This window comes from Podarcis pityusensis, assembly GCF_964106645.2.
Source record: "Podarcis pityusensis genome assembly, chromosome: 3".
Taxonomy (NCBI): domain Eukaryota; kingdom Metazoa; phylum Chordata; class Lepidosauria; order Squamata; family Lacertidae; genus Podarcis; species Podarcis pityusensis.
The window spans coordinates 83507717-83520506 of record NC_138026.1 but is presented as its reverse complement, the minus strand read 5'-3'; the positions used below and the strand labels follow the sequence as shown (position 1 = coordinate 83520506).

The window sequence follows — 12790 nt, the reverse complement described above, 5'->3', positions numbered from 1 at the left end:
TATATTGCCATTTTCCCCTTTGTTCTTTAAATAAGTGGTTCTACAAGTTGTTTTTTGTGAACATTCAGACAACTGGTTCTTCAGTTAATTTCCCATTTTCACCACACTGGAAATTAAATCAAGCCATGAATTATGCAGCATTATGAGAAAACTTTGCTTAAATATTCAGCAGGTTAAACACGGTGTGTAAATTACATTCTTTCAATTTTAAAAGAAAACAGTATGGTAAAAATGCTTTGAAAACTTCTGGTTTTCCCCCCATTATGTTTTAAAAGATGTCCACAAATAAAGTTAGTGTTTGTAAAGTGGGATATGAATGAACTGTTAAAAAACAGAAAAAGGGTTTATGCTAATTTAAAATGCAGTTGAATTAAGTAAATAAGTATTTATGGTGGAAATACAATTAACTTGTGCTATCAGTTGTTCAGCCTGCACTGTTGCAGTAGCACTTCTGTACTGACCCAGAACATTACACAGGTACAAAAGTAGGAATTGCTGCTAGAAACCACCATTACCAATATCAGAAGCAAGATAGCATAAAGGAAGAGGTGGGATTGTGGTTGCTTTGCTTGTCTGTATCCATAGGTTACTGACAACTCGGAAGCCAACTCTGCTGCTACAGTTCTGTACTCTGCATGATAGTATATATGAACAGGATTTCAGGTGGTGGGGCAGCAAAGACATGCTTCTTTCTTTGCTTGGAATATCAACAGGTGCAGTAGAGGTCACACTGCTGTTGCAGCTGCACACATCTGTGGATTCGTGGTTTTGATCAAAGAAGTAAGTTTAGTAAACATTTTCTGCCTCTCATAACTTATTCCAGTGAAATCCAATAAACACTGGTTTCATCTGATATTTCTTCCAATTTTATCCTTCCTTCAAGGAGTTACAGGCTCTCTCTTCTGTCCATTTTATAATAATCAACAGTTCTATGAGGTATATTGAGCTAAGAAATGGTGACTAGATTAAGGCTACCCAATGAGCTTCAGAGCTGAGGAGGTATCTCTTTTTTTTTTAAAATAATGTTTATTAAAATTTTCAAAAATACAGAAAGTAAAAAGTTAAAATACATTCAGAACCTTATTTTCATATATCCACTTTCTGGGACTCCCCCCTTCCCCCACCCCTATCATATTCCTGTTTCATATTGTTGGCTCCACAAGCTCTCAATTCTGATTAAAAACTTAATTTGTTTAGACCATTGTTCGAATTTAAAATTTCTACACTCCTCATCAATACCCTTAATAAAAAGCCAAAAGTTTCTTTCCCAGGGCCCACCCCATTTTTATTCCACAATTTCCCTTTTTTTTTTAATAATAAAGACTCCCCACATAATAAAAATATCAGAAATAAGAAATAAAAGATAGAATAGATGAAACAAAACCAGTTCAAAGAAAGAAATTGACAAGCCTTTGGATTTTAGTTCTCCCCCTCTGTCCCCGGTTTAATTTCCCCCTGACCACCAAACCATGTTATCCGCCTGGAATTCTTACAATCCATAAATCACCTATTTTCCCCCAACTCCTTGCTGGTTTTTTTTTTTTTGTTTGTTTTTTGTTTTTTCCCTTACATAATTTATTTTTTAAAGCACTTAGCTTCAGATCTTTAATAAAGCTCCCCCCATTGTTCTTTCCAAATTGTAGTCCAGTTTCCTCTTGTTCCGCTGCTGAAACGTTCTAATTCAGAAGCTTAGTAAGTCTGCAGGGATTATTGTTATTCAGGAACAAAAACTTGCGTTCAGTCCCTTCCTTTCTTCAATAGAAAATTCTATTGTCTCCTTTAGCTGTACACCCTGTAGACAAAATATTATTTCCGTTTTGCAGCTTTCCCAGAAGATAACCAGTTCTATAAAATTCCAATGGTATTTTTCCACTTACAACCATCTTTGTAATGTCCCGAAACTCCTCTAGGGGGATTATTGTAACTTTGTTTTCTCTAGTCCAAAAGTCCGATTGTTATCCATGTTTTCGCCATTTTGTATCCAAGTTTTAAAAAGTTGTAGCAAATTGTAACAAATTTAGCCAGCAAAGTTCTCATAATAAAATCCTCTCTGCTTTCCGACTTTGACAGCTACTTTGACAGCTGTCAAAATCTCCGACTCTTTTCACCAGGCTCTCTCTTCAATCACCCCGGTTCCCAGGGGGGGGGTTACGTTTCTTCTCCCTCAATTCGTCCTCCAGCACAGTTCTTATAATTTCCCATCGTGGAATTCTTAGGTTTTATCAGCAATACAAATCTTTTTGGACCTTGGTTTCCCCGTCCTTGTCTTAGAAGGTTTACAATAGGGGGGGGGACTGACTTCCTTTTTGGATCCCCCCCCGCTCGTGTCCAAATCGAAAGGAAATTCTTTTTTTTCCCTCCTTTTAAACCCAGTTTCCAAATTACTCACGGGTTGTTGTTAAAAAGTCCGAATTTTCAATGGAAGAAGTCAGCGCTCTCCGCCGGATGGCATGCGGCTGCGCTCGGCAGGGATAGCAGAGGACTCAAAGCACCACGCTTCTCCCCGGCACCCGATCCGTAGCCTTTAAAAAGGCTCCTTCACGAGTCGGGAGGGCGCTGACGGTGCCAGCCGAGTCTCCATGTCCACGGCCCTCGTGGCCGTGGTTTTTAAGGGTCCCCGCATCGCCGGTGCGGTAGGACCCAGCCCCTGCCGAGCAGGCTCCCTCCGGAGCTCGGAGGGAGTCCGCCATTCGGCGATGGCGCCAACCCGGAAGTCCCAGAGCTGAGGAGGTATCTCTTCCACACTGGTGTTATCCAATGTCTTCCAGATGTTGGGTTACAGTTCCCATAATCCCTGGCCAAAAGCCATGCTTTCTGGGGCTGATGGGAGTTTTAGTCCAACAGTATCTGGAAGGTGTACTACATTGGCCATCCCTGCATTACACCACAATCTCTTGTTATTTTCTTATCCATATTACCTACCATGACTATGCTTTTCCCCTCACAAACTTGGATTGAAACTCCTACTTCATGTATAAGAATGCTCCAAAAGGAAAGGGGAAAAACCTTTTTTTTTTAATTCTAAATGCCTTCATTTTACTGATAGAATTATAGTTTAAAAATGTAACGGGTAACTTAATTGATGTTAGTTCATGTTGAGAGAAGTTCTTTTAGTTCAGACAGTTCAATGTGAAAATTGCATTACAGTAGAAAACGATACTGAATAGCAAGATGGTAAGAGTTTGCCTATGCACATGAATTGACAATGTGGTAAAACGGAAACAAATTGTGATGACAAGGGATTGCCCTTATTAACAAAAATTAACTAATCACAGTGTCTGGGTGGCATCTACCTGGCATTTCTTAAAAGATTTCAAATGTTAAATTGCTGGTCTTTTAACAAAAATAAGATCAGACACACTCTGAGGATTATAAAGTAGCCAACTTTTTTTTTTTGGCGGTGGGAGGGATGTGGGAAATAACAGGCCAGTTAGCTTAACATCTGTTCTAGGAAAATTGGTGGAAAGCATTATTAAAGATAGAATTGTGAGGTATATAAAAGTACAAGAGTTGTTGAAACAAAACCAGCATGACTTCTGCAAGGGTAAGTCCTGTCTCAACATTCTAGAGTTCTCTGAGAGTGTCAACAAGCATATCGGTTGAGGTGACCCGGTTGATACTGTGTACTTAAAACTTCTAAAAAGCTTTTGATAAAGTAACTCACCAAAGACTCCTGAGTAAGCGTAACAGACATGAAATGAGAGGTCCTCTTATGGATCAGGAATTGGTTAAGTAGCAAGAAGCACAGAGTAAGAATAAATGGACAGTTCTCCCAGTGGGGGACTCCAAAGGATCAATATGGGACCTGTACTTCTTAATGTATTCATTAATGATCTAGCGTTTGGGTTGATCAGGGAGGTAGCCAAGTTTGCTGCTGATAGCAAATTGTTCAATGTGGCTAAAAAGAATTGCAGGCAGTTCCAAAAGGATCTCCAAACTGGGTGAATGGGCAGTAAGATGGCAAATACAATTCAAAGTATATGCTAATGGGACCTGAATTTTCAGTGACTGGCCAGAAATGAGACACATAGAGGATAAGCGTGAACCAAATGGCAAAAGTGATGTCCACGTTCGGGATCTTTAAAACTGTCAATATAATGTTATACATATCTGGTGAGACCACACTTGAAATACTGTGTGCAGTTTTGGTCACCTCAAGTTGGAAAAGGTTCAGAAAAAGGCAACCAAATTGGATCATGGGACTGGAACAACAAGTGCATAAGGAAAGCTTAACAACATTCAGGCTCTTTATTTTAGAAAAGAGGTGAGTACACTTGATCTTACCCAAAAAGCCAAGAAGTGATGATAAGGATGTAGAAAATCATGTATGGTAGGAAGAATAACTCTAATTCTATAATTTTGACCATCCAATGAAGCCAAATGCTGGAAGTTTAAGGAAAAACTTTTTTCTGGTCCTAGAAATAGGGGTAGAAATGGTGTAGTATACAGGACAGCTGGTTGTGTACAGGTGTGACACGTTGACTTCTCTTGTCAAATACAATTTCAATTTTCTTGTAAGCACTAGAAAATATATCTGTGGTCACCAGCTACCTTAGTAAACAAAGATCATTGAGGTGGTTTTCTGCAACTTCAGTGAAGGTTAATGTTTAAAGTTTATGCAAGCTGAATTAAGTTCTAGGTTTTCAGAATGAATTGTTTCAGGTTATTAACATATGCATGCATCTACAGTGTTGTCTTTTTTGTTACGGATCTGGGATTCTTCCTGTTAGTTGGGGAGACAATGGCATAGTTGCATTGAGGGATATAAGTAGCCTCTTGAATATTGTGGGTATTGTTCTCTGGCACATTTCTTATTCTAATCTGAATAAGAGGATTCTCATAGAATGTGATTGCATAATACATGTGCTTTAGTGTGTTGCTACATTTGATTTAAGTGGTCATCGGCCACTTTACTAACACCAAGCATTTGCTCAGATTTGAGAATTAAATTTTAAATACTTGGGGGCAAATAAATATTGGTATGGATACATTTCAGGGCACTTAGGTGGAATCTACACAAATATAAAAATCGTTCTGAAAATGCTTTTTTTTTTAAAAAAAGAAAACATTTTTAAAAATACATTGAACTTAGCATAAGGCTCACTATCGCTATCTAGTGTAACATTGTATATTGCACTTAAAACACTGTTTTATTTGCAGCTGTATAGCTGAGTCCTTAGATTAAAAACTACAGGTAGTTAAAGTGCAAACTGTTGAATTGATTTATTGGTTTGGCGTGACCCCCGCTAATTGATTTACGATCCACAATTAGCTCTTTATGCCCGGCGCGCTTCCTCCGAGCTGCGCCACTCAGCTCCGTCTCCAGTAGCTCTCCAGTCACGCCTCAGCAATAAATCAATTCAACAGGTTATGGGTGCTTAATCACCGATCGTAAAAACTGTCACAGGAACGCTTTGAAGTGCCGGAATGCGTTTGAAGTCTGCGGTCTAAGGCAGAGAAAGCCGGCAGGACGCAGCGGAGATTTTTGCCTGGTGTTAAGAGGCAAAGGAGAGCTGCGGAGCTGAGAGCAGCTGGCTGAAAGACACAGAGGTTTGCCTGTGCTGAGAGCTGAGTGCTGGGAGCTGAGAGCAGCTGGAAAATCGTTTCCCCACGGATGGGTGCCGGAGGAGCTTGTAATCTGTGAGTACAGCTTGGGGCCCCTTGGGAGAACGGAAGACTATGGCAGGCGGCCAGGTCTTGGAGGACGTTCCGATTGAACAGCTCACTCTAAGACGTTGGGCAAGGGCATAAAGTCAGCAAGGGCTGCCTGGGATGTGCTGTGAAGCTTCAGCAGGAGGCCAGAGCCCCGGAGAAGTATTGAGAAAAGCCTGGAGATGGCTGGTGCCCCTGTTCCTGATGTTTTAGCCTCAAGGAGTGCTAGTGAGCAGATCGGGGGGGCGAAGGATTCCAAAGGCAAGTGTAAAAGTTTTCCACTGTGCGTGCTGGAGTGGAATGTCAACAAAGCAGGTTCCCAGAAAGCCGCAGTGGGTGCCAGGCCAGAGGGGGCGGAGCTGGCAAGGAGTGCTTTTCCGGAGAAGGAGGGCCAAGCCAGCTGGGAGGAGCCCCGGGCAGTGTTTTTCCACTGGAGTTCGTCGTTGCTGCCCATGGAGAGCGGAGACAGCTGGGCAGGAAGGTCCCAAGGTCAACCAGCTGAGTTCCCATGGGAACCAGTCTCGGAGAGGAGGCCAGCGTGGGAACGCAAGGGAAAGACGTGGTTCAGACGCTGGGGAGGGTTGTTTTCTTATCACTGCTTCTATGGCAACTGTGAAGAACAACTCCAGCCAGGACACGGTGACACACTGGGTTTTGAATACTGCTGTTGGTCAGCACCTGCTAAGCGAGCCTGCTGGCGAAATGCGGAACTGCAGGGCTGTTTTCAACAGGAACAACTGTGATGTTAGCAGACGGAATGAGAAAGTCGGTTTCTGCTGTGGCTAACATGTCTTTTTTCTCCTTTACAGGAGGAGCAAGAGGTCTACGTTGTGCCGGGACTGAATTGTTGTTTGTTATCTGTATCAGCTCTAATGAAGCAGGGATACAAAATTTGCTGTTCCATTTTCAGAGGGGGGAAACAATTGGCCAACGTGAAAAGGGGGCAGAACAATCTCTTTGTTCTGGAGTCACCTCTGGAGGGTGGTGGGAATGCTGGAAAAGCACAGGCGCAGTGTGCTAAGGTTCCCAGTCATGTGCAAAAGCTGCACAGGTGCACAAAAGGGTACAAACTCCGGAAATGTGGGAGGTCCCTAGGGTGCAGGGCATGCAAGGGTGCACAGGTACATGGTTTTCCCGGGTTTGGGAGGGTAGCCAAAGAGCCCTTTGAGCTCTTTGAGGCAGGTGGTCCAAAGGTTCAGGACATGATCTTCTGTGGATATGATCCTGCAACCAATGGGTGGAAGTTTGCATACCCAGAGGGTGATCAAACCAAGCTGCTGGTCAGTAAGCAGGCTGAGTTCTGTGAACAGGATGGGTGTTCAAGACTCAGGGATGGTTCTGTTTTTCTCTCAGAATGTCTGTCTGATTCTGAGGAGGAAAGGGAGGCAGAGGCTGATCCCGGTGATAGGGACCAGGTCCAGGATCAGGGTTCAGAACCCGGTGATGGGGACCAGGTCCAAGATCAGGGTTCAGGGCAGGTCTGGGCATCTCCAAAGGTTGTGAAAGGAGTGTCCAGGTGTGAGGCTTCATCTCCGGTTAGCGTAATGGAGAAAGCTCACAAACAGGGTGTCAAGTCAGAGGGGGAAGAGTCTGACGGAGAAGACACAACTGCTGGCCCAAAATGGGTCAGTAGGGTATCAGGTCACAAGTGCGTGGAAAAGTGTCGCACAGTGTGATTCTGGGAGTGTTGAAGGGGTTCAACAGGTGCCTGGGAAAGATGCCGGGAAGGGGCACAAGGCAAAGGGGAAGGTGTTGAACTCAAAAAGGTCTTGTCAGAATGGTTCGGCAAGAGGGGGTGTTGGGTTTGGAACTTAACAGGTTAAGTTGTTCCCATGATGCCTCAACATTCTGACGTCAGCTTTAGAAGCTGGGAGGAGTCTGGGAGGAGTTTCGTTTGCTCTGTTCCTCTCTGGTTCTCTGAGAGAGAAGGTGGCAGTTTGTCATGGCTGCTGTGAGCCCAGGAGATTTCCTGGGGAAAGTCGGAATAAAGAACTGATATTAGACAAACCTGGTCTCTCTGTGTGTTTGTCGGAAGCTAAGTGGAAGCTACGTGACAGTTTCACCGCTGTGTTTAACTCTGCTGAGGCGTGACTGGAGAGCTACTGGAGACGGAGCTGAGTGGCGCAGCTCGGAGGAAGCGCGCCGGGCATAAAGAGCTAATTGTGGATCGTAAATCAATTAGCGGGGGTCACGCCAAACCAATAAATCATTTTTTCCAGTGAGTCTTGAGTATGACTGACGTTGGATATCACTCTAAGTCTTCCTAGACAAGGGGTTGTTTATCAGATTAGAGTGATTTAGTGGTGTGCACAAACTATTTCGAGCACACCCACCCACCCATGCTTCCTGGGAACTGTGGTTTGCACCTCATGGAGCTACAATTCCCAGCACTCTTATCAAACTACTGTTCTTACGATTCTTCAGGTGTGTGCTTTAAATGTATGGTGCATATGCAGTCATAGTGATTTGCGTCAGATCCTGATGATGTTTCGCAACTTGTTGAATCGTTCCTGGGATCTTGCCCGTTAGCTGCTGAATTAGTGTGCCTTCCCCTCCCTCACTGCCCTAATTGCAGGGGAGCCTGTTGGTTACTGCATGGAGGAGGTCCAATGTAGTGCTTTCCAGGTGTTTTGAACTGTAGCTCTCAGCCAGCATGGCCTGTACTTAGGAGTGATGATAGCTGTAAACAACATTTGGAGGGCACTGCATTGACTACCCCCTGATTAGTGTCTCTTGAGAGCACTTAAAGAACAACACATTCTTCCTCCTGCTGGTGTCTGACATTTACAATTTTTAAAAGTTAGGGGCGGGGCTTGCATTCTTCTATGGATAGGGATTTTGCATCTCCACCCTCACTCCAACTTTTAAAAAATAATATACCTGGAGAAGCTACTGGCAGCTTCCATGCATTAAAGTTATCTTTTTCCTCCACTCCAGCACACAAAAAAATCCAACACCATCGGAACGAGCAAAGCACAATGCTAATTCTAGCTTTTTAGCTTTAACACTGGGAGAAAGTCCTCTGAATCTTTTTTAACATTTAGTTGAAAAGTCAGCAGCTGAACATAGGTTAGTGGAACAGAAATAAGACTGGTTGCCAAAATACCTGGCAATATTAGAATGGGGGGGTGGGGGGAAAGTATTTTAAGTAACTTCCAAGTTGCTGTTTTTAAAAGTATGGCAACAGGGCAATCCTGTATGCATTTCAGGCCTCGGGAGCAGAGTAATTTTTATGTTGTGACCAGCCAGTACTTTTGCAAGAGACCTTGGCATTCCATTCTAGAGAAGCCTTGGGGAGGGTTGCACAACAGAAGCCTCTAGCATAGACAAAATAAAACAATGGTAATGACAGGGCAAAAAGCAATGGTTTGATAAATATGCAGTGTTCACTCTTGATGACCACCCTTTATTTCTAGTTTATTTGAGCAATTCTGATATTTCCTGAGAATATTTGAACAGATCTAACAATAACAAGGTTGGTATTTATTTGCATGAACTGTGTCCCCCCTTTTTTTCTGGGGGGAGTTTTCTTGCCCAGTTCTTCCTGTCCTGAAGGTATACTGGAGTGGAATATTTCAGGTGAGCTTCATAATGTAAAAGAAAAAGAGGTAGATAACAAAAATGAAAGTTAATTATCCATAGTTACCTGTTACTATAAAATTTCTGGTATCATCACTGAAATGTGTCAAATCACTGTATTTTAAACAAATACATTAAAATGCTTATTGTAAAATTACTCTGGTGTCTGGGTTTTCTTTTTGCACCATGACATTATTTCAACAACTTTTTTTAGTAACTACATCAGTGTGGGGTATCTGCAGCCCCAAATGTTGGACTCCAACTTACATCAGTCCTGGCCAACATGGCCAATGTTTGTAAGAGATTATGGGAGTGGTGGTTCAGCAACTTCTGGAAAGCAATTTTCCCCCAGCCCTGAACTACATAATTAACTTTATTTCAGTGCAGAGCAGCAAGTGTCTTATTCCTTATCTCAATGTGAAAACTGATTAAAAATTCAAATGTTAAACCAGGACCTGATTGATACAGTGCTTCCAGTCACTATTTCATGAAGCCTGTCTAGCAGTTGTTTTAAAAATGATGCTTGGATCCAGGGAAGCATGGGGCTGCCAAAGCATGCCATGCATGGTGCTGTAGAAAAGGTGGATAGGTCTCCCATAATACTAGACTCTGGGATCAACCATTAAAGTTGAATGGTGAGAGATTCAGGACAAAATGTACAGTGGTACCTCGGGTTACATAAGCTTCAGGTTACAGAGACTCCGCTAACCCAGAAATAGTACCTCGGGTTAAGAACTTTGCTTCAGGATGAGAACAGAAATCGTGCTCCGGTGGCGTGGCAGCAGCGGGAGGCCCCATTAGCTAAAGTGGCACTTCAGGTTAAGAACAGTTTCAGGTTAAGAATGGACCTCCAGAACGAATTAAATACTTAACCTGAGGTACCACTGTACTTCAAACAGCATTCAGTTTAACAATGGAATTGACTTGCCACTGTATCTAGTCTGATGCTTCTGAAAATGAATCGCCGGGAAGCATGAGTAGGAGAGAAGGGTGCATGCTGTTGTGCTCATTCCTTGATTGTGGGCTTCTCATATAGGCTGGCTACTAAACAGAATGCTGGATAGGCCTTGCCTTTGGTGTGATCCAGCCAGGGTAGGGGGGCAGTATATCTCATGAATCTCCTACAACACAATTATGTTTCAGGAAATGAATGCAGCTAAAAGTGGGATATTCATGCACGTATAAGCTTGCCCACAAAATGCTAGATTACATGGGCCTTTGGTCTGAGCCAGCAGGGCTTTTTTCTTAGGTTATGACTTCCCCAACCTCTCTTGCTCCCAGCAGTTTTCCAAGTTCCTCAAAAAACATTCTGAGGGTTGGGAAATGCTCCTGAATGGGTGAAGAATGGTTCGTGGAAAGTTGTGGATGTCTAAAAAGCAGACAGAAGCACCTCCTGTGAGCAGGATGTCTATTTTTTTGTGATTCTTTTTCCTATTCAGGAGGGTCACTCGAGAGGCTTCTTGGAGAGCTGGAAAAGTCACCTTCCAACAGCCTCTCACCAGCACTTTCTTTGCTCCAGAATGACATGCCAAAGAATAGGTTCTGATTTTGCTAGCCGATTTAACAGATCTTGGATAAAGTTATCTTCTACAATCTAAATCTGAAAATATGACAAGGCAGTACCTCTGCAAGTTGCATAATTCTGTATTTTGGGATGGCCACCTGCAGCCATATAAACCTGAGGTCCTCTGGTTCAATGCCAAATTATATCTAGATCACTTGGTTAAGTCTCTCTGGTGTGAGTCCAGCCTCATACTACCCATGTGGTAGATTTACTGTATTGTCCAGAAAATTTGCTGCACTGCCACCCCAATGATTTGTATTTTTCATAAAGTCTTTGGAGCAGGCCAGTTCTTCAGGGCTATAAATTATTCTTTGCCCACTATATCTTTTCGCCCAAGATGTGTCTCAAGCATGTAAATTATTTGTAGCACATTTTGCTTGAGTTCAAAGTGGCATTTTACAGTTTATCTTAGAACATTTGTGAACTTACTGGTTCCTTTTCAAACATAAACCGTGAAGCACCTTTTCAGCTAGTCTCTCAGGGCCCAACTAGATAGGATTTGCCCTTTCCTAAAGAACATCCTTGACAGTAGCATTGAGAGCTTTGAGTTGCCTCGTTTCTGCTGTAGCTGCTTTCTTACCTGGGATCAACCCTTTGATCCACTAAGAAGCACTGCTGGGCAAACCCCATCTTTCCTTGCAGAGACAGTTTTCTTGCCATAAACAAAATGAAGTATTCATACACCTCTGTCTATGTTATTTAGAAAAACTCACATAAAACAATTATCATTTGACAGTTCTCACTTTATAAACCATGACAGGAGGAAGATGGGCGAAGCTGGTAGAATGAGAGAAAGTGGTCATCAATGGTGGGGGCAGGGAGTAATAGTGCTAAGAAATAAAGCACTAAAATTGCTACTGGACTATGAAAGGCAGATATATTTTACAGTTATAGCCTGACTTTGCTCCAAGGAGTTCATGGTGGTGTACATGGTTCTTCACCTATCCTCACAACAACCCTTGAGGTAGGTTGAATTACTTTGGGGGTGGGATTCACACATAGAATCTAACATGGAGCAAAGACTGGTTTTTGGACTCCCATCATCCCTGACCTTTGCCTTAGCTGGCTGGGGCTGATGGGAGTCCAACATCTGAAAAGCCACAGGTTCCTTCTTTGCATGTTAAAGAAATGGCTATCTGTTCTCCTTAATCTCTATTACAATCCTGTTTTCATAAGATGTGTGACTAGCAAAATAAGAATAAAATACAGCTGATGGAAATGGGCCTTGCCGTCTCTTCTTTCACCATCCTACAGCCTGGCTGGCTACAAATGGAAGGCTTAGGCAGGCTGGAATCCTATGCTTGCTTACCTGGGAATAAGACTGCTAGAAGGCAGCGTGGCTTATTTCTGAGTGGACACATTGCAATGTCAGCAGCACTGCGCTAGGGGGGTCAGTGGGAAGGTCTTTCTCTCTTTCCTGATTATCACACCTGCAATCTGAAGTGGTACAGTCCTGGAACAGTTTTACCTGCTCATCTACTTTTTGTGCTCCTGAGAAGACCCTGCGTCATACTTTTATTCCTTAGTTTGCAAAAGTGGTAATAGCTACTGCAAAATTACCACTTTTCGGGGCTGAAAGTGGTAATTTGCAATAGCTATTGTTGGCCGCCACGCTATACTATTTTCATCATGCTTCAGCAATCCTCAATAACTAGAAGAGATTCCATTTCTCACGAGGACGCCGATATTTGCTCCTTCAGCGCAGCTTCCATAAAAGCTGAACGGCTAGGAGAGTAGCGAAAGGTGAACCATTGCATGCTGGTTCGTGTAGTTTCACAAAGCGGAAACGCCCGTCTCTTGAAGTAGTTTGTCCCTTCTCCCACAACGTCCACTCCTCCTCCTTTCAGGCCCAGGGTTTTTTCCCCCCAACGTGGTTCCTTTATATAGAGCTAGGAAAGAGAAAGCGAGAAAGTCCTCTTAGGGCTGTCCAACAGTTGTGCCTGAAGAAAATATTTATTGACGCTCTGAAATATAACTTCCTGAGTTAAGGGATAA

The 12790-nt window shown here is 43.0% G+C and overlaps 1 long non-coding RNA gene across 1 annotated transcript; it reads right to left on the bottom strand.

Moving 5' to 3' along the window:
- Positions 1-2730: 2730 nt before the first annotated feature.
- LOC308472708 lies at positions 2731-12771 on the bottom strand. Its single transcript, XR_013983652.1, has 3 exons — positions 12105-12771; positions 7845-9236; positions 2731-5210 (listed from the first exon to the last, which is right to left on the bottom strand). It is a non-coding gene; the product is annotated as an uncharacterized lncRNA (long non-coding RNA).
- Between the last annotated feature and the right edge of the window lie 19 nt (positions 12772-12790).